Consider the following 22,336-nt stretch of genomic DNA (forward strand, 5'->3'; position numbering starts at 1 on the left):
GTAGAAGACACTTGCCCAAGATGCCACGCAGTGGGACTGAACCCATGACTATGAGGTTGGTAAGCAAGCTACTTACCACACAGCCACTCCTGGGTCTATAGATATTTGGCTACACTTTCTAGCAAGTTGAGTGACCAAATAGAGACTCACTTTTGATAAGAGTAGGAGCGTTTACTAACAGTAGTGCTGGCTCGTGCTAGTAACGTCTAGAGAGAGAGAGAGAGAAGGGGAGAGAGGAGTACAAAGAAAGAAAGAGTAAGAGATATGGAGTTGCCAGCTTGTGATATTTTGAGAGATGTGGGAAAACGTAGATGTGATAAAATTTGGTTCTGGTGTGTATATGTCAATACGTAATATATGTTGTTTGTTTGTTTGTTTGTGCTTGTCAGGAGTGATGTGTGGCGAGCAAAGAGGACGATATATTCTGAAACTAATGTCAATGCTGCTTAAAGCGCTCGATGGTATGTCGTACGTGATACGACACCGTTGAACTATCTTCTATGTGTGCCCTCTCCATAGCAGATGATGTACCGTATAAACTCCGCGATAAGTCGTAATTTTTTACTGTAAATAGTAATAGTAATAATAATAGTGATGATAATAATAATAATAATAATAATAATAATAATAATAATAATAATAATAACAATGTTTTGTCTTGGTATAAAAGATGGGCTACAGCAAATATTCTGCTCAATACCACAGATTTGCTTGTCAGTTGTTTGACCTTAACCAGTTGAGCATGTCCCTTAGTGGCTGGCATCTCTGATCACGAGCAGAAGTAGTGGGGGAGTATCATAGCCGTGTGTTGAGAGGGATTCTTTGGGGTTTGAATAATTCACCTCTGGAAACATGGGTGTTTCGTTCAACATCCTTAAACAACTCTTATTCAGGGACCTTTTGAGAGGGATGGGTTACTCGACCTGAAGAAAATTCTAACTGGGCCCCACCTGCAAGGTCATGCGCTGTTTATTTTGATATGAGATCGCCATGTAGCGCATGGTTATGATGCATGTGCCTGGTGTACCCTTATCAGACGGGTTGTCATGATGGGTATATTTTACCCATATATTTTACCTCAGTGTCACTTTGATGGCATGCACTGCTCTCTCACTCAATAATAATAATAATAATAATAATAATAATAATAATAATAATGGTTTTAAATTTTGCCACAAGGGCAATGGTTTTGGGGGAGGAGCATCGACTCCAATGTTTAACTTATTTTATCGACCACGGAAGGATGAAAGGTTAAGTCGACCTCGGCGGAATTTAAACTCAGGACGTAGCGACGCACGAAATACCGCTTAGCATTTAGTCCGGTGCACTAACGATTCTGCTAGCTCTTCGCCTAATAATCCTTTCTACTAAATTTATCTACCCAACTTTGCTGTGGTCTTGAAATTCGTTGAACGCCCTAACACATAGGTTCTTAAAGTGGGCGCTATCATCCCCTCCCGGTGCGCATCGAGAGGGTCCATGTGGGTGTTGGTGCCTAAGAGAAAAAGGAGGCGTTGAGGGTAGAGAAAAAGGAGGCGTTGGGAGGAAGGCAGTAGAATGAGGGATGCTATGAAATTATTATATCATTGTAGTATTGTATACAAATTATATGATATTATATTACATATCAAATGATTCATAGTATATATAAATTAGTAAAATATAAAATATTTATTTATACTTGAAAATAAGGGTGAGGGCGCTGAGGGTATTCTGTGGCCATGAGGGGACGGAGGGTGGCCCAAAAGTTTGAGAACCTCATCTCTAACGTAACGTGCGAACTCACACAGAGATACACACCCACGACAAATGATAATGTTCGACGGGTTGGTCATATCAATGTGCAGTCTATGTGAATATCGGCCTTGTAAATAAATATGTTGATGACATCACATGCGAAAATAAATGCAACTGCTTAAGCAGAATTCAGTTCTGCTACAAAACGATCGTGCTTATGAAGATAAAGCAATCGTGCATATGAAGACAAGCCTAAACTTGTCTGTATTAGTGCGTGTTGGCAAGAAGTGTTAATTAATCGGAAGAGGTGACGTAAAAACAGAACGGCAAAACGATCAAATTATGGAGTTGGTTTTAAGTAACGTGTTATTGGATATACTAAAGGAGAATGAAAACTAAGGTTGAGAGAGTTTTATGTGAACGAAAAATTAGATGGAGACTAGGTGGAAACAAAAAGAAACATCCAACAGAATACTAAAGTAAAACATACCAAACTATATTCAGTCATCCCTCGACTATCGCGGGTGTTACGTTCCAAAATCCTCGCGATAGGTGACAATCCGCGAAGTAGAAACAGTATTGTACTGTATAATTTTTAAAAATTATTTTTATAATTTGTATATATTTATTTTATTATAAATGCAAAACAACACCACTGTTAACGATTCAGCCAGATCGCCGCCTTTACTCTAGGCACAAGGCCTGAAGTTTTGGGGGAGGGGGAAAGTCGATTAGATTGACCCCAGTACGTAACTGGCACTTAATTTATCGACTACGAAAGGATGAAAGGCGAAGTCGACCTCGGTGGAATTTGATCTCAGAACGTAAAGAGAGATATTGCCAAATGTTTTGTATCACCAGGTCAAAGAGGAGGAGAAACTAAATAAAGATTATAATAATACTTATAATTATGATAATCTTCATCGCCGCCCACATCAACTACAACATAGTTTGCTACTATGATAATAATAATGATGATAATGATGCCATAGGCACAAAGTCAGAAACTCGGTGGGGTGGGGTCTACAGTCGGATCAAGTCTACCTTTGTACTTGATTGGTTCTTTATTGACCCCGGAAAAATAAAAAGTAAAGTTGACCTCAGTGAGATTTGAACTCAGAACATAAAGAGACAAAAGAAATACAGCAAGTATTTTTTCCCCCTGACACTAACAATCCTACCAATTTACCGCCCTAACGACAACAGCCATTACTACCATCACTCATCATTTGCTACTGTAGCTGGAGGTCAATCTGGCACTGTACCAGATGACCGATATTTTTTTTTATCCCCAAATTTACTATCCCACACTTAAGTCTTTTTGTTATGTATTTATCATCTTCATCGTGATGTAGCATGGCAGCTGCGGTAGCTGTTGTTGCTGATTGACGTATGCAGACATTTATTATGATAAATAGATATACAATACTTACTGTTTACACTGATCGTGTTTTCTGTGTGTTTGAGAGGAGGGAGGCGGACATATTAAAGAACAAACGACTCTCAGAAACGTCTAATGTTGGCGAGGGTAAGAATCTTGCTTCAAACTTGACAGGGCCCATAAGATTTTTACTAATTAGCACAGATTATATATGAAAGTGTTTAAAAGTATTTACTTTTGTCGTTTAGCCACTAGGTCAACTCTACGAACTAACCTATGTCATGTTGTTGTGTGGCTGAAAGACTAGGAGTGACCTGTAGGTTTTTGCTACCTATCAATTTCACTGGACTCGGAGAGCCTGCAAAAGTCATGGGCACGTTTCGTTCCCCATACCAAAGCGATAGATAGATAGATAGATAGATAGATAGATAGAGATCCTTGGTTCCAACCAGTGTAGTTTTTGCGGTAGCACTTTAAAGGTTTCGCAGTGTCATTTTAAAGGCTTTGAGTGAAGGCTTTCAATGCAAGTGTCATATTTTGATTTCACTAAAGTTTTCGCCAGAGGCGATCATAAAAATCCGCTGAAAAAGAGACATGTTGTGATCGAGAGAGAATCGTTGACACCGGCAAAAGTCTATAGTGGTGTTTCCTAGGGTTCCGCGTTGGACCTTCTCCTTTTATTATTTGCATTAATGACATTGTAAATTTTATGAAACGGTGAGATAAATATCTTTGCAGATAACTTTAAGCTCAAGAAACTTAAATACGGAATGGGTGGCCGAACAGAACTCCTCTCCGATTTATGCGTTACAGTTCCAAGAGGAATAACATGGCAAAATATGCGCTCGTCTACTTTGGTAAGAAGAAGGTACTTAACTGAATTATTTTTTTCTATTTAGGGGAGCTTATCGTAGCGTCCAATAAATTACTGTAACTATCAACTGCAAATCGAAGTGCACACATCAGCAGTGAAATCGATATGGTCAACCCTTGGATCCTTAGAATTTTCCAGTCTTAGAGAAATCCTGATGCGACCATCTTTCTCTTTTCTATGCTTACTCGGTCTTACCTTGAATACTGCTGCCCACCGTGGCTTCTCTATACGGCACGTGTTCCCTTTATTGTATTAAATGGGTAGAATGTAGCAATGGCCTCAGAACTGGAGAGGTAGATAGAAGAAACACCTATAGAGATGAACAAACAAGAAGTGAGTTTTGACTTGATAATGTCATTTAGCTACTTAGAATACCGTAGAAGATTTGAAATGTCTAGTCTCACATTTTTGCTTTCTGTTTTCCTATCGTATTTTGTAATCATCATTTGTATCATCACCATCATGTCAGCCATTTGCTTTTTATTCTCACCGTCTTCTTTGGTCTCCTTATCCCTATCTTCTCATACTTTTTATTTCATTCCTTTCTTTATCTTCTTTAGTCGTTTTCCTTGCTTTCTCCTCCTCATGTCGCCGACTCAGCATTCAACGAAAGTTCAAATTTATTTATTTAACGAACACCAATCTCAATCGCTTAAAGTGCACCCAGTATTCATGTGGTTTGCTTCTGTCATTGAAGAAGAGTCAAGTGGCAGTCAGGATTCACAGTTGAACTCTTAACTTCCGGTCAACAGATGAGATAGTGACCTTTCTGGTATTGCTATTTTATTGCCCTACTTACAAGATGTCTATTTGCTGTGTACAAGAAAGTAGGAGGGTGTTTGTTATTGATGTAGTATAATTTGTGTGCGATACCTGCCATTGCTTATAATAGTGAACACATAGCCGAAAGGTTAAGAGATATAACGCACAACCAAATTCTTTTGGCCTCCATCCCACGGCGCGGCTCCTTGGCTAAGTGACTTCTTCAACAGGCAGCGAATTGGCGGAGTCGTCAAAGAGATGGACGAAATATTCCATAACTTTTGTTCTGAGTTCAGGCCCTGCCGAGGTAAACTTTACATTTTATCCTTCCAGCGTCGATAAATAAAATACTTATATAGGGACACATACACATACAATCACACAACGAAATTATAACCCAGTTTTCTCTGCCGGAATTCCAAGTCACCATCAACCTTTCACTGTGTGCATATGTATGCATTATTTAACAAATTTATATTTATTTACTAAACCATGATTATTAAATTTATTAAAATATCAAAATTTATATTTCATATATATATATATTCGCAGCACACCCACCCACACACGTAGGAATTTATTCTACAGCTGTCCTTTGATACTAACATTCTTTAACCAGCGACTAAGTAACCTTAACACCGGCTGTATTAAATACCAAAAGGTAACACTCTTTCTTTCACTCACTCCCTTTCTCTCTCTCTCTCTCACACACACACACATTCTATTTAATTTCTTCGTTATAGCCATTTCTTATTCTTTTTTTTTACTTCATCCCTCCACTCCCTTAACTTTTCTCACTACTTGACTTTTCTCTCCGCTGAAAACTTGTTACCCATTTTTGTGCTTTATTTCCCTCTCTCAACACTTCCCTCATATTCCCTCTCTCTCTCTCCTCCTCCTCCTTCCCCTCCCTCTCTCTCTTCCACTCGTATATATTGTTTTTCTTTCTCTCGATACGTAGAGATTGAGGTGCATGAGTTACAGGGCTAAGAGAAAGTTGGTTGATGTGAGAGGCAGTGTGAAGTATGAGCAAAGGGAAAGAGCTGGTTAAGATGAAAGGTGATGGAAGGAAAGTCTGGCAGAGTGGTATGACTAAATCAAGCGTTGTGCTTTTCACAGTAAAAATGGCCAAGCTTAAAAAAACAAATTATTTTAACCAAACAAAAGACCAGAAAAAAAGAAAAGATCCCAGTGGAATTGCCGTCAAAGGTTTAGGCGATCATATTGATCTCAGTACTTATTTCAGTCCGGTAAATATTCCATCGAACCCTATTTGTTGAACTGCGCACGTTACCGGTGCAAACCTAAACTGACACATATACCTATCTGTATATACACAAGCTCTCTCTTTCGTGTGTGTGTGTGTGTGTGTGTGTATATATGTATGTATGTATGTATGTATGTATATCGTCAGTAAATCATAAATCCGACAAAGAAGCACACTCTAAGTTATAGAGCAATAGAGGATATAGATAAAGATAGATATGGCCGGTTTATGGGGTTACCTGGGGTTTCACGTCCATATAGTGCTTAAGCTTTACAACATTTCTTTAGACCCTAAACCCGTTGGCCTAAGGCCACTCTAGTAAATGACTTGTGTAGAGAGGCCATAGGTCAACGGATTTAGGGTAAGAAGAAACGCTGTAAAGGTAAGCGCTGTGTGTACGTGAAACCCCGGGTAACCTCATAAATCGGTCATCTCTCTGTCTATCTCTCTCTAAACATATATGTATATATATACACGTGCAACAAAATCTCTCTATAAGAACCCTTATGACGGATTCAATGTATGGTATACTATTATCCTTTCTATTATAGGCACAAATCCTGAAATTTTGGGTGAGGAGTCTGGTAGTGCTCAACGGGTACTTATTTCCTCGACCCCCCATCCCCCTCAAAAGGATAAAAGGCAAAGTCGACTTTGGCGGAATTTGGACTCAGAATATTAAGATGGGTGACATAGCGTTAAGCATTTTGTCCACCGTGCTAACGATTCTGCCAGCTCGCCGCCTTAATATAACTATAAACAACAAGCACATCATAAATCAAGAAAGCAACAACCCGTCAGAGCGGGTGGAAGTAAGTTCTCCGAATACCAGCTGCGAGAGGCGCTTTATCGTTTTCACATCTGTGCAAAAGAATGTAGCTCTCCAGCAGGACCGAATAGTCACGTCTCTGGTGCTCGTATTTAAGACAACAACCAAACGATGGCATTACCTGAATTCGAGTTGCAGCCAGTATGTTCCAAATCACAGTTTTGCACCAAGGTAGCTGGAATTTGGCACTGAAGCCATTCCTCAAGAAAGCCATACGTTAAGAAACTTTTACTGACACTTTTTAAAACAAATAGATTTTGTTTTTGGTTTTATATTTGTAAATATTTGTTTACGTATTTGTATGAAGCCTTGCTTAGACCATCTCCCGGACGGCTTGGATGCAACAATTCTTCAGAACATATTTTTTTAAAGCAATAGTGATTATAATTTATTTCCGGAATCAAATAAAACCAGGCGAGGCTGGTGTAGGTGGAGGAAATGTTTAAGTTTTGTCATAAACTGAGCTACATTGCTGCTCCGCCTATTAGAAATAACGACCAGATCTTGAAACTTTGCCCTAGCCACCTTACAAAAGGACAAGTTGTATACTTTAGTCCGAGGTTCAGGGTGCCCGAAAAATAAAAAAAATAAAAGAAATTCGGACCAGTTGGTCATATCTGGAATGTCTTTGATTATAACTATTCCCAATTTGGGGCCTACTTAGGGCTACAATAATAACAACAAAAAACGTTACTATCTCATCCATCCAACCGTTTTCTCACACTTTTCCATATTTTCTTACACTCTATCCCTTTAATGTCGACGTGTCTAGCTGTGATTCACTAATGGTTTTGGTAGCGGAGGGTAGGAAGGACTCTCAACCTTACCCATCTACCCATTTTACTGGTTGTTGTTTTGGGTTTTGGCAATTCTTTCTTCGTTCTTAAATTTTTTTTTTTCTGTGGAATCTTATTTTGTCGCCTTGGTGTCTGGTTTTATCACCGCTATGTGGTTCGTTCTTGAATGTAAATGCTGCCATCTACCACTCATTGAAGACTTCATATTTTTGTTGTTGTTTGTCCTCATTTAAACGATTTGTTGTTTTCCTTGTGCCGAATTTTGGTCAAAATTTAGACATTTTACTTTAACCCTTTGCCTGTATCACGTGATGCACGGGATGTATTTCCCTAGTATCATGATGCACATTCCTTTTTTTTTTTCAATCACCAGAGTAACTTGGGATTTATGAAAGGAAAAATCTATATTACTCAGGACGTACGAAACAATGGCTGACTAAATATCTGAAAATAAATATGGACGTTTTGGACAGATTTATGAAAAATGCATATGAAAGGCAAAGGGTTAAAAGCGTGTGAAGTATCTTACAACATAAGCGCTCTCTTCCTTTGTCTCTCTTTCAGCCGAGTCAAGCGGTAGTCCAAAATGTCAGAGTCCTCTTTGCATTTTTTATACAAACTATCAATGCAGAAATTATAAGAGAAAAAAAAAAACATTTTGAAACTAGTCTTCAAATGATTGCCAACGTTGGAGATACAATTCATTCCCAAGGATTTACCAACCATAAATAAATTCTTCCACTTCAGAACGGCTACACAAAGGTTTAACATCAGAAATATTATTCTTGGACTCACTTCCCTCTATTTCTTCTCTTGTTTTCTTTTGCTCTTTTCTTCTAACATATAAGGGGTACTAGATACAATTTATAAAAACCTGTCTTGTCTTTCCTGCTACGTCTAGTGTTTAAAATTATGAAATAAGTAATAAATAACTAAACTGACAAACTTCATTGTATAATTTTGCTAATTAAGACAACCACCAGTTTTCTCGGATCCTGTGCAATATTTGTTATTTACATAACTTCTGATCATAACAGTTTATAACATTATATACGCATAGAAAATACGACTTCCGGGTGGTTTTATATATATATATATATATAATACAAGTAGAAAGATATATTTTTTCAACGCGTAAAATACTGATATAACAGTATATATATATAGGATAATATCCCTTACAGAGCAGAAAAATCTGTCAGCAACCAGCCATGAGAATCGAACTCACATCCTTTTGATTTCCGGTCAAGTGCTCTACCATATATAGTAGTGACCAATTTTGTATTAGTATGCAGATGCTAGTGGATGCTTGCTAGTGACGAAGCTCAAAGAGGAAGAAATACATATTTATCAATGCCATCGCTGCTGCAGAACAGTTTTCGTCTACTACTGGTACTGTGTTTTATTAAAACTCTAAGAGAGGTACACAAACGGGATGCCGAATGCACTTTTGCCGAAGGACAAGAAGCCGAAGTCAAGAAGCCGAACGGACAAGAAATCGAAAAGAAAAAAATTAAATATATGATAATCATTTTATTCCTACAATATGACCATTTGACAGGCTAAAATGGTCATTAAACTATGTAGGTAGGCAGCGAGCTGGCAGACACGTTAGCGCGCAGGGCGAAATGCTTAGCGGTATTTCGTCTGTCGTTACGTTGTGAGTTCAAATTCCGCCGAGGTCGACTTTGCCTTTCATCCTTTCGGGGTCGATAAATTAAGTACCAGTTACGCACTGGAGTCGATATAATCGACTTAATCCGTTTTTCTGTCCTTGTTTGCTCCCTCTGTGTTTAGCCCCTTGTGGTCAATAAAGAAATATATGTAGGTAGGAACGTTTTGTTCTTTATTATTGTGTCCGCTGGGCTTCTTGGCTTCGGCTTCTTGTCCTTCGACGAAAGTGCATTCGGCATCTTGTCTGTGCTTTCTCGAGACTAATATCGCAGTTTATCAGGCTTTCAAGGATGTGTATACTTTAAGTACGACACACACACAACAGGCTTTTATTTTCCGTCTACCAAATTCACTCACGATGCCATGGTCGGCCCGGGGCTAGAGCAGAAGACATCGAATGTGCCGAGCAGGAGAATTGAACTCGAGACCAAATTTCACACCAGACTAAAATAGAGATTAGTAGCGTTTTATTTTAACCTTTCACCTCAAAAGAAATCCATCTCTATCATACACCACACTGCTCCTAAACTCTACACCATATTAAGGTCCCATACCACCATTCCATTCATTTCTCTCTCATAAAAGACTTTTGGTGGAGTGGGGTGGGGGTCTTCATGCCTAATTAGCATGTCGTTCGTTAATCACCGGTTTTGTCGGGAGATAAGAGAAAAGGTAATTATTTCTGCTTCGCCTACAAAGTTTTTTTTTTGTGTTTTGTTTTGGTTTAGAATCGCGTCTAACGAACGAGATATTATCGGGAACAGAAGCTAATCAATGATTTTAGATCAGGTCATATGAATTATGTCTGATTTCAAGAAGAAAAATTATTTTAGCTATTATTGTAGTTGGTGTTATGGTGCAAATGGTGGTGAATGTGGAGGTAGCGGTTGGTGTGGTGTGTCTACACACACACACACACACACACGCATCCTCATATATAAATACACACACATGCATCCGCATATATATACACACACACATCCGCATACACACACACGCATACATACATACATACATACATACATACACACATACATACATACACACATACACACACACACACATATATATATATATATGTATACTGTTGTGTCTGATGAGAGCCATTCTCTTTTGGTACCTAATAATTTAACACACTGACCGGTAAAATTTCCACTTATTTAAAAAAATTTTTCTAAAATTTTCATTGCGTCTTGCAACCTTTTCAATAGTTTTCAAAATGAAAATTTTAGAAAAATTAAAAAGAAATAAGTGGAAATTTTACCGGTCAGTGTGTTAAATTATAAGGCACCAGAAGAGAATGACTCTCCCGAGACACAACAGAGTATGCTTCAACACACGAACTCACATAAAGAATCTTGCAAACCAAATCCAAAAATGAAATGTATATATGCGCGCAACACGGATACATACATGCTCATTGTGCACGTAATAAACAAAATATTGCTTCTGCGAAACGGAGAGAAGGGAGGGCAGCTGTTGCTCTTTTGAGTGGGTGGGATTTTTTGACGTACAAGAAGTGTGGGTGTCATATTCAGTTCAGATTCTTTCAATTGCCCAACAGCTTGCATCACAAGTGTTAAAGACACTTGAGTGTCAAATGTCGGTATGAAAGTAGGAGATGGATTGTATACATAAGTATTTATATTTATTTTTTATTTTATTTTATCTAGTTTCAGCTCACGAGCTGTGGCCATGCTGGGGCATCGCCATTTATACAAACAACATTTATACATAATCATATATACTTAAATACATCGACATCCATGTGCCTCATTATTATCTTTCGACATGGTTTAACAACCTGTCCCAACCATTCGGGATTCACATTATGGGTTGTACCATCCATCCTTTCGATTGCTGGATGCAAAACATGGCTCGCGAGACATCCGTCTGGAGGATTTTCTTGAGTCAAACGTCTCATCCTCGTTGACCAATCCCTCACAAGTTTACCCATTTTAGAGCTCAGAGGACTAGAGCAACGTGAAATGAAGTGTTTTGCTCAAGAACACAACGTTCAGCCGGTTTGGGAATAAGGTGCAGCTCTCGCGAACGGAACGCCCTAACCACTTGGGAACGCGCTTTCATATACTCGCTTATATATATATATATATATATATATATATAGATATATGTATATATATATAGTGTTGTTATTATGCTAAACTGTCGTATGCCCAAATTTGGCCAAATACGTTTTTATCAATATTTATTTTTGCTTGCAATAGCCGGTTCTTTTGGTCAAACTATCGTATTGCTTCACATGCCAAGATATTAAAAATTTTCAAAGTGCAGTACAACGGTTTTGCTTTGGAATGGTGAAACTATTTTTTCATTTTCTGAAAAAGCAACGTTCTGGACTGCGACGCTTTTGCATAATAGCAACGATACACACACACACAATTATAAATAAGGGCAAAAGAAAACTTTCTATGCCAATATACTGATAAATAAACTTTAAATCGTCAAACACCACATACAATATACATCACTATAAAAAGACATAGTGGTGTGTGTGTGTGTGTACGTGTGTGTGCGGATGTTTTCCTGTTAGTGTGAGATAGAAGCGGGATGTAAAAATGTAAAAAAATAACTTCTCTACGTCGCAGTATACGTTCCACATACGTGCTGTCCAGCCCAAGAATTGAACACATGGCCTAATGATCACGTGCTGAACGCACTAGCCACTAAGCCACACGTACGCACGCACGCACGCACACACACACACACACACACATGCACGCGCACGCACAATCCTGTTTGGCTACTGCGGTTAGGTAATTAATTGACAAGTTAACATTAAATAATTAAAATATCAACGTTGCTCTGTGGACAGGTGTCTGGCCCTCTCCTCCACGCACTGCCGCCCTCACTCGTTCACTTGTCTCTTTGCTTTTACATCTTTCCCAGTCTTTCATTCTTAGCCTTATTATCCAATGCCTGTAAAACATCAAAACACGTCCTCTATTTTGTTTTTGCCAGAACAACACACACCACGCAAGCGCACAAACACACATATATGTACTTACACATACTTACATATTTATAACGTGCATACATACATACATATAATGGTATATATACACAGGCATACGTATATACGTAAACATGCAGACACACGTATCAAGTTATAAGTTAGATCTAAGATGGTATGATACACGCATCGCTTGACGGCTGTTATTTTATTGTGCGCAATTGTTAGTTAATATGAAACTCTTGTGTAACCGACAAAAGCAAATACACATTCACATATATCTGTGTGTGCATATGTGTGTGTATATATATATATCGTATGATTAAGGGATTCACAATTCCCCTTATTATCTTAATACATTTGGAATGTGGAGAGCGTTTATTTCATTGAAAATATCAAACATTATTTACATAGTTCTTCAGCGATATATCTTTGAAGAAATATTTGGAGCTCGTAAGATATTTCAAACGCACGCACACACACACACACACACACACAGTCAGTCCGCTTGAGAGCGCTATAAGTAACAACACGCAACCCAATGCAATCTGTTGCATGTGCAGGTCACCAGCGACTAAATTGGCAACCCCACTGAGCTTGCTTAGTAAAGAGGGTGATTTGGATACCCTGCAGAATGAAAAAGAAGATCTGTCAAAAGATGAATGAGCATAAGAGATGTCAATGACCATACAAAAATGTGTACATGGCATATGGCTGTATATTTAGTGACATGTTCTCATTTCATTCAAATGGAATGTTGAAGAAATAAGTAATATTCATATCCACAGTTTCGAAGCTAGCTGCAACAAGATAGTGAGGACAATTGGCGCAGGTGGAAACATGTTGTCATGCTGGGCCAGACACCATGGTACAAGGTAAACATCTGGCACGATGTTATATGGCCTGAACACACACCATTTTAGTTAGGTTGTACTGCAAGACAAGAGATCTCTTCAGCCGTTATGAGAAACATCTGCATTCTTGTACAATCTCAATGGTCTTGACTTATCTTGTCACTGAGTATAAATGTCTGAGAACGAGAGAGCGATCCTGAATCGCGCGTAGCCTTCTCTCACTTGTATTCGTCAAGCACTTGTATCTTGCGAGTAAGATGCGTTGATAGGCCTCCAACTAAGGGCCAGATAGTCTTGTGGTAGTTGGGATATTCCGCACATCAGCAACAATGAAATATCATTCTTTCTGTAGTTTCGGCTGGAATGTGTACTAAAGGTGGGTGCTGCCACCGTTTCTTTGTATTCCAACGTAATTACAACCTTTGTTGAAATCCTGTGTCATAATTTTCATTGATTTCTGATGGCTGAAACTTCTTGGAGCCAGAGACAGCTACCACTGCTCTACCACCACAAACCTACTATCAGCATCAACAACTATTACTACTACTTCCTCAGAACGTCCCACAATCACCCTATTCTGCAAACTAAATAAGAGAGCCTCAACAAGGTTGTCCAGTTAACTAAAAATAGCAGCTAGAGCTGCTTCAAATCACACCATGCTGTCTAAAATAAGGAAAAGACTCAGTAATTCCCAGTGCGAGGCATACTGTTTTAGCCCTGGGAAAATTGTGGTAGGGCATGGGATCCTAACTTTTTCCTTCTTTTTTTTTTTAGTGGGACATGGAACTGTGAAAATCTCTTTCTCACAGCAAAGATACTACACCTATCTTCAGCCTAGCCAAACCAATCCCTCGAGTCAAGCATACTGAGTGAAGACTGTTTGCTATTGTGCAACGCTATTCTAATGTCATAGTGTAGACATTTAAGGAAAGTATATAATTAAGAAATATCTAAAATAAAGTTGTTTTTTTTTAACCACTAGTAGAGCATACATTTTTCTGGAATGTTATAGTAGGGCCTAGGAGAAAATAGGTTGGGAAATACTGCTTTTAGATATGGTAGTTCCACGCATACTTCTAATCAAACGGGATAGTTATAGCTGGAATACTCTTGAGCACTCTGCTCAGTTAGGACAGACCAGGAGTCAAATAAGAACCACTTTTATTCAACCACAGCGACCGCCAGTAGCACCACTACCACATTACAACCGCTGTCACTATCCTAACACCACCACTCCCTGTGTCAACTATAGACAACAAACAGATTGTAACGAAAAACTAAAACAGAATCCGTCTGCATAATAAAAGTATTTTCCACGTGTAAAATAAAACAGAAATATATATATATATATATATATATATATATAATATATATATATATTATATATATATATCGTGAAAATAGAAAAAAGCACAAAGGTGTAAGAAAAGGGACAGACACACAATAATAACAAGCATAACAAATAAATAAAAGAGTGACATAAGGGTTGGGGTGGGAGTAACGATAGGAGATCGGGTGGAAGAATGAAATAATAGAAGTGTCACATCTCTCACCGAATACTTCTTTTCAAAAACAATTGCATACCTTGGGCTTGTAAGCTCTTATTGGTGTCATTATTGTTGTTGTTGTTATTGTTATTATTGTTCAAAATTTCGCGTCTTTCTGTCGCAATAAGTTCCATCACTATCGTCACCACCCTCATCATTATTTATATCAGGTACCTGGCGATATCTGGTTACCGACCCACATACATTACGCAACCCACGTCACCTATTCAGTTATGTGTTACACACACACACATATACACAAACTCGCATACAAATACACATCTGTGTTAGGGCATATATTTTCTATCCCATATCCAGGCCTTACAAGGTCTTCCTTCATACTGCTTCTTGTCTCACTGATTAGTGCAGCATGGTAAGAGATGTGCTCACAATGGTGAATTGCTGATTCAAACTTCCTAACACCCAATATTCAAACACACTTCTCCCGAAGAAAGGAAATGTTTCCTTTACAAAAATGGTGAGCGTTAAAGTACTGCCGCTAGCGATGATGATGAAGATGATGTTGATGGCGAGTGGTAGTGGTGGTGGAAATGATAATGATAGTAGTGATGCTGATGGAAGTGATGATGTCATCAGCTCGCAGCGAAACATTATCGACCATGGATAGACAAGCTAACAATGGCGTTTCTCAACCTTTTTACCCTTGCGTAACCCTTAAAATAAATTACATGTCTCAGGAAACTTCTACATATATATATTTATATATATATATATATATATATATATTATATATATGTAGTATCCGGGTTGATCCGGGGTTACCACAGTAAGTAAGGTACTCAATACATAGCAGAGTAAAATTCTTTATTAATAGAGGAGCTTCTACAGACTAGTACTGTTTCATTCAAGAGAAATTCAGGAAGCTATTTAACAAGAATTGTATTAGCATTTATACATTAGGCAGGTTTAAAGGAGTGGTGGTGGGGGACTTTTTTTGGGGTAGGCATAGCGCAAAATATCATACTTGGGGGAGTGGTCAAGGAGTCAGTGGTAAGTTAGATGAAGGAATAGATAATAAAAAAATAAAATAAAGAATAAAAAATAAAAATAAAAAATATATAAAAAAAAAAATAAAAAATAAAATGTGTGCACATACATACATAAACCATATACATACACACACACATACGTACACATTGTGCCTATACATACCTACCATACACACATACATACATATATATATATATATATATCTATATATATATATATACACAATCAATACAGGCCCATTCCCTAATTTTAATTTTATTATCTTCATTTATTACTTTGTTATCTTTGATCGCTAGGGCTAAGGATCCTGGCGATGGCAGCATGTCCAATCGTCTGTCTACTAGAAGGCAAGTACTCGTTCCCGCACGCACACTCATTTGCACGTACATACACCCATTCGTACCTCATACACATACACGTACGCACGCGTTATTCATAACATACATCATTACATACGTTCACGTATATACACATACGTACTCGTACCTACAGATTCATGTCTACACTTTAGGAGGCTAGTCTATATATATCACCAGTAAATATACATATATATATATTATATATATATATATTATATAATATATATACAACATATCCACATACACACACACACACACATTATATACTCCTACATACAGATACATACCCATACATATATATACAACATACACACACATACATATATATATATATATATATATTATATATACATACAGATAATATATATTATAATATACATATATATATACATACATACACCACACACATATATATACACACACATACCTACACATATATATACATACACAAACATATATACCATATATATATATACATATATACACACATACATACACACACCGACATACATATACACACAAACACATACATACGTAAACATACATACATACATCCATACATCCATACTTACATGCATTTATACGCATACATACACCCCCATCTATATATATATATATATATCTATATATATATATATATATATATATATACCACACTCACACATACATGTGCGTGCGGGAACGAGTACTTGCCTTCTAGTAGACAGACGATTGGACATGCTGCCATCGCCAGGATCCTTAGCCCTAGCGATCAAAGATAACAAAAGTATAAATGAAGATAATAAAATTAAAAGTAGGGAATGGGCCTGTATTGATTGTGTCTATATATATATATATATATATATATGTATGTATGTGTGTATGTGTAGGTAGTATAGGCACACATGTGTACGTATGTGTGTGTGATGTATATGTGTTTATGTATGTATGTGCACACACATTTTATTTTTTATTTATTTTTTTTTTTTTTATATATTTTTTTATTTTTTTATTTTTATTTTTTATTGTTTATTTTTTTATTTTTATTTTTATTTTATTTTTTATTTATCTATTCCTTCATCTAACTTACCACTGACTCCTTGACCACTCCCCCAAGTATGATTTTTGCGCTATGCCTACCCCCAAAAAAGTCCCCCCCACCACCACTCCTTTAAACCGCCTAAATGTATAAATGCTAATACAATTCTTGTTAAATAGCTTCCTGAAGATTTCTCTTGAATGAAACAGTACTAGTCCTGTAGAAGCTCCTTCTATATAATAAATAAAAAAATATATATATATATATATATATCATATCTTTCTCATATTTCTTTTATCGTAGTTCACGTGGTAAATATCATGTGTAGTAAGTGGCTTGCTTACCAACTACATTCTTCTGGGTTCAGTGGTTCAGTCCCACTACGTGGCACCTGGGGTAAGTGTCTTCTACTATAGCCTCGGGTCGACCAAAGCTTGTGAGTGGATTTGGTACACGGAAGCTGAAAGAAGCTCGTCGTGTGTGTATATATATATATATATATATATACGCGCGCGTGTTTATGTCTGTGTTTGCCCCCCACCCCACCCCGATAGAATACTAGGCTTACATAGAATAAGTCCTGGGGTCGATTTGTTCGACTAAAAGTGGTGCTCCAGCATGGCCGCAGTCATATGACTGAAACAAATAAAAGAATAGGATGCCCATAAATTACAGACATCAGTAAATATATCCCCAATGGTTGTTACATTTTTTGATAACATAATAGGTTAGATAGGATGATGTCTATATTATAATATTACAATAACCAATATTATGATCATGAAATTAACATGTCTCACTCTTTCTCTCGGAACCCATAGGAACCCTTTGCGGAGCCCTAGGGTTCCAAGGAACCCCGGTTGAGAAAAGCTGCTCTACACAATTACATGGCCAATTAGGAACAACAGCTAAATCTCCTTCAAAGCACTTATTCATACAAGTTTTTAAAAAGACGAGAATGCTATTAATCATAAATCTGCCAAACAAGAAAATGCCAAGGGTTAAACAATAACGAATCACAGGTTTTAGCCATCTGCACAGCTGCTCCAGTCCACTCCACTCAGCTGCAATGGGTACCAACCAGGTACTGGTGCAGCCCTGTTTCCCTTCACCTGTCACATCCTAGATGCCGCGTGTGAGGGAGCAGAGAGGGTATCTATGTAGCCCACACAAGACTATACAGGGGTCTGAAACAGCGAAGGTGCGAGACCATGGTGGGATACCAGACAAATCGACTCCGGTACTTTTATGCATACTACTTATGCTATCAGTCATTTTTTTTATGATTCGCTAAGTTACGGGGACGTAAACAAACCAACACCGGTTGTCAAGTGGTGGAGTGGGACAAACGCAAGCGCAGTTTCACACACACACGCGCGCGCGCGCGCGCAAATGACAAGCTTCTTTCATTCTCCGTCTCACAAATCCACTAGCAAAAAATTTGGTCGGACCGAAGCTATAGAAGACACTTGCCCAAGGTGCCACACAATGGAACTGAACCCGGAACCATATGTTTGAGAAGCAAACGTTTTATAACTGCCATGCCTGCATCTCTCTCTCTCTCTCTCTCTCTCTCTCTCTCTCTCTCATATATATATATACTAATACATCTGTTTCTTTTGTACACCACCCGTCTTCGTCTTTTGTTTTTTCGTAAACTCTCCTTATTATGTATATATATATATATATATATATATATATATATATAATATATATATATAATATTATTCCCTTCATGGGACTGTCACATTAAGTTGACAGTATACAACTACTTTATATATATATATATAGTTAGATAGATAATTTCTTTTTCGTTCTTTTTGCTTGGCTTGCCCCCAAAGCAGCCAAATATCCATAAAATGTTGAAAATGACATTTAGAAAATATTGTCCTAATTAACTTATGCATAGAAAAAACATAGAGTGACCGGATCGTCTCAGCTGGAATGTTTTTTTTGAGTTGGGGTTACATAACGACAGCAACATATCTGGATATCATATGTGCTGAAACTAAGCTGAGGTCAAGAGATATGATTTAGATTTATGCGTGAAAATGTGTCTTATCTCTCGTTTATGTTAACATATATATTAGGTGTTCTGGGGAAAAGCTATGATATCTAGTAAATACACTTGAAATTCACACAAAAAATGTATGCTATATAGAAAAACTAATAAGGAAGGACTGAGAATGCGCTAAATTTTATACATATGTATATCTGAATAAAACAAGCTCTATCTTTCTAACATGGGGAGTAAATATTTCCATCCATCTATCCATCTGAAAATAAAGATACAAAATTGATTCATACAGACAACATAGATAGGTAGACAGATAGAGATAGAAAAGGCGGCGAGCTGGCAGAACCGTTAGCACGCCGGGCGAAATGCGTAGCCGTATTTCGTCTGCCGTTACGTTCTGAGTTCAAATTTCGCCGAGGTCGACTTTGCCTTTCATCCTTTCGGGGTTGATAAATTAAGTAGCAGTTACGCACTGGAGTCGATATAATCGACTTAATCCGTTTGTCTGTCCTTGTTTGTCTTCTCTGTGTTTAGCCCCCTTGTGGGTAGTAAAGAAATAGATAGAGATAGAAAAAGGTGTGTGTGTGTGCAGGAAATATACACATGTGCACTTAGATGAGTCAGTGGTTGTCCAAAATGCAATTTATTTTCCCTGTTGGCGGGGAAATTTTGTTGCACTCATCACTAGACATGGTGTTTCTCTGTTCACTTTAGTGTAAATCTGAGCTTTGAACAACATTTAGTAAGACGCCATTATCAAATTATGTATGACCACCCAACATCTCAACATTCGGTTTGCGAAAAAAATAGAAAAGGAAAAAGGAAAACGATGGAAAATGTACCAAGAAATGAAATCCTTCGAAAGCTTTCAGCGCAGTATAGGAACAATGTTTTGCCTTTATGGACGACTAACCAATGTAGTGAAACTGTTTAAAACGGCGACATAATTGTTACAAACCACAAATGAGCCAGACGCGGAATCAGGACCAAATCTTCTGCTGATTACAACCCAGAAGGAATACGTGACACGATTCCAGTGAACAGACGGCTGAGTATAAAGTGCAAAATAATACACAAATTAAATGTAGTTCTGTTGATAAAATCACCCACAACAGAACTGCGTGGCAAAAACATTTTGGAGTTCGCAAACAACTATTGGATCGTTATGGTAATAAAGGTAAAAATAGAAATCGCAGCTTGTAACACTCATTTAATTAGTGAATTGTGTATAATTGATGACTCAAGTTTATTTTCTTTTATTTTATTTTATTTATGCGCCCTTTTCAAGTCTAGCCAGGCTCATGGGCCCGGTTTCCCGGTTTTTATGGCGTCCCCCCCCTCAGCTGGACGGGACGCTAGTCCACCACAGCGTTACTCAAGAAACAGGAAGAGAGGGTGAGAGAAAGTTGGGGCGAAAGAGTACAACAGGGGTCGCCACCCCCACCCCCCTGCCGGAGCCTCGTGGAGCTTTAGGTGTTTTCGCTCAATAAACACACACAACGCTCGGTCTGGGAATCGAAATCGCGATCCTCCGACCGCGAGTCCGTTGCCCTAACCACTGGGCCCATTGCACGTCCACGACTCAAGCTTATATATAACTTATAACATTTGCTTATTTATTTATTTGGTTTTGTTAGCGTTTGTCGTCCCCCCCCCCAGTGTTGGGATTTTCCAGCGCTTATACGCGATAACTCGAGTGCTCCATCTGGGCAAGGCTCTGCTTCTATTCTGAGCAAAAAGAACATTGGAAACGTTTTTAAAAAGGCGACAATTAAAGAACTGCCTGAGGCTCCAGGAGAGTGTATATACACACACACACACACACACACAATATACACATCTGGAATGTATGTGTGTGTGTGTGTGTGTGTGTGTGTGTGTGTTAGTCTAGACGTCTTACATCATCCAGTTTCTTAATAAAAACAATTCGTCTTTGCAAATAAGTCTAGTACTAATGAAAATATTGCACACACACACACATACACACACACACACACCACACACACACAGAGTCCTGTGTGTATATGGATGCATTAGTGACACGAGATAAACTTTCCTAACTAGGAATCCAGATTGAGTCGCGGTCAAGTTTCATAAAAAGCTTCTACCAAATATTGTAAATCCATGTCCCTACTCACATTACACCCTCCAAATCGTGCGCGTGTGTATGTGGAATGTATACTTCCATACATTACACCACAGACATTTTGTTGTGCATATTGATATATTTGCATGTTTGTGAATGCGTGTGCCTGTATGTATGTATGTATGTATGTATTATGTGTGTGAGAATGTGTGTAGGTGTATGTATGTGAGCGTGTATGTATATGTGTGTGTGCGTGTATGTACGCACGAGTGAGCGAAGGTGCCTCAACGTGGTCACTAGACATGCAAGAAACAAACTCAAATATGCTTCAAGTCCATTCTATGCCGTCTTATAAGACTAAAGTACACATCAGGTAATGCAGTCGAAGATACACAAAGTTCGAAAATAAATGGGATAGTCGTGGTAGGAACCACTTTGATTAAAAGTCTGATTACAAGTGAGCTTGTGCTAAACAAGAACAACAATATCAACAACAGCAACAACGGTGGAGGCGCAATGGCCCAATGGTTAGGGCAGCGGACTCACAGTCGTAAGAGCGCGGTTTCGATTCCCAGACCGGGCATTGTGAGTGTTTATTGAGCAAAAACACCCAACCTCCACGAGGCTCTGGCGGTGGTGGAGGGGTGAAACCCGTTGCACTCTTTTCACCAAAAACTTTCTCTCACTCTTCTTCCTACTTCTGCCACAAAGCAAAGGAACCATGGTATAACCCACTATGGTGTGGTAAACTTTCAAACCCTAGTCCTCTGTGACTCCACCCGTTAAAAGCCACCGTTTACGGATTGAGGATAACAACGTAGCTTTCACGCACGTGCAAACGCCAGTTTATCGCATGTGGTGGTGGATCTTCAAGTTGCCAAACGTATTCTTAGTAGCTTAGAGTAGGCTCGAATTAAAGATTATTCTTTGTGGCTAATGGCGCGAGTCCTGACTGGAAGAAGGAGACAGCAACAGCGTGCGACATCTCTTTTTCAAAAGCGTTTTTTTTTTTGTTGTCTGAAATCAATTACGAACGCTCAGATTTGATCGGATATAAAGTCAGTTCTATAAATTAGAGACAATCTATCAACTAGATTTTATTGATTAACTCTCACTTACTGCTTCAGTCATACAATTTACGTTAACTTA

General features: G+C 38.2%; 1 protein-coding gene across 1 annotated transcript in view; it reads right to left on the minus strand.

Annotated features, from left to right (window-relative positions):
* The window catches only part of LOC115213468 (somatomedin-B and thrombospondin type-1 domain-containing protein), a 78,850-nt gene that overhangs the window by 30,458 nt on the left and 26,056 nt on the right, over positions 1-22,336 (minus strand). The gene's annotated exons all lie outside the window — the stretch shown is intronic.

Source organism: Octopus sinensis, linkage group LG6 (assembly GCF_006345805.1).
Source record: "Octopus sinensis linkage group LG6, ASM634580v1, whole genome shotgun sequence".
NCBI classification, from domain to species: Eukaryota; Metazoa; Mollusca; class Cephalopoda; order Octopoda; family Octopodidae; genus Octopus; species Octopus sinensis.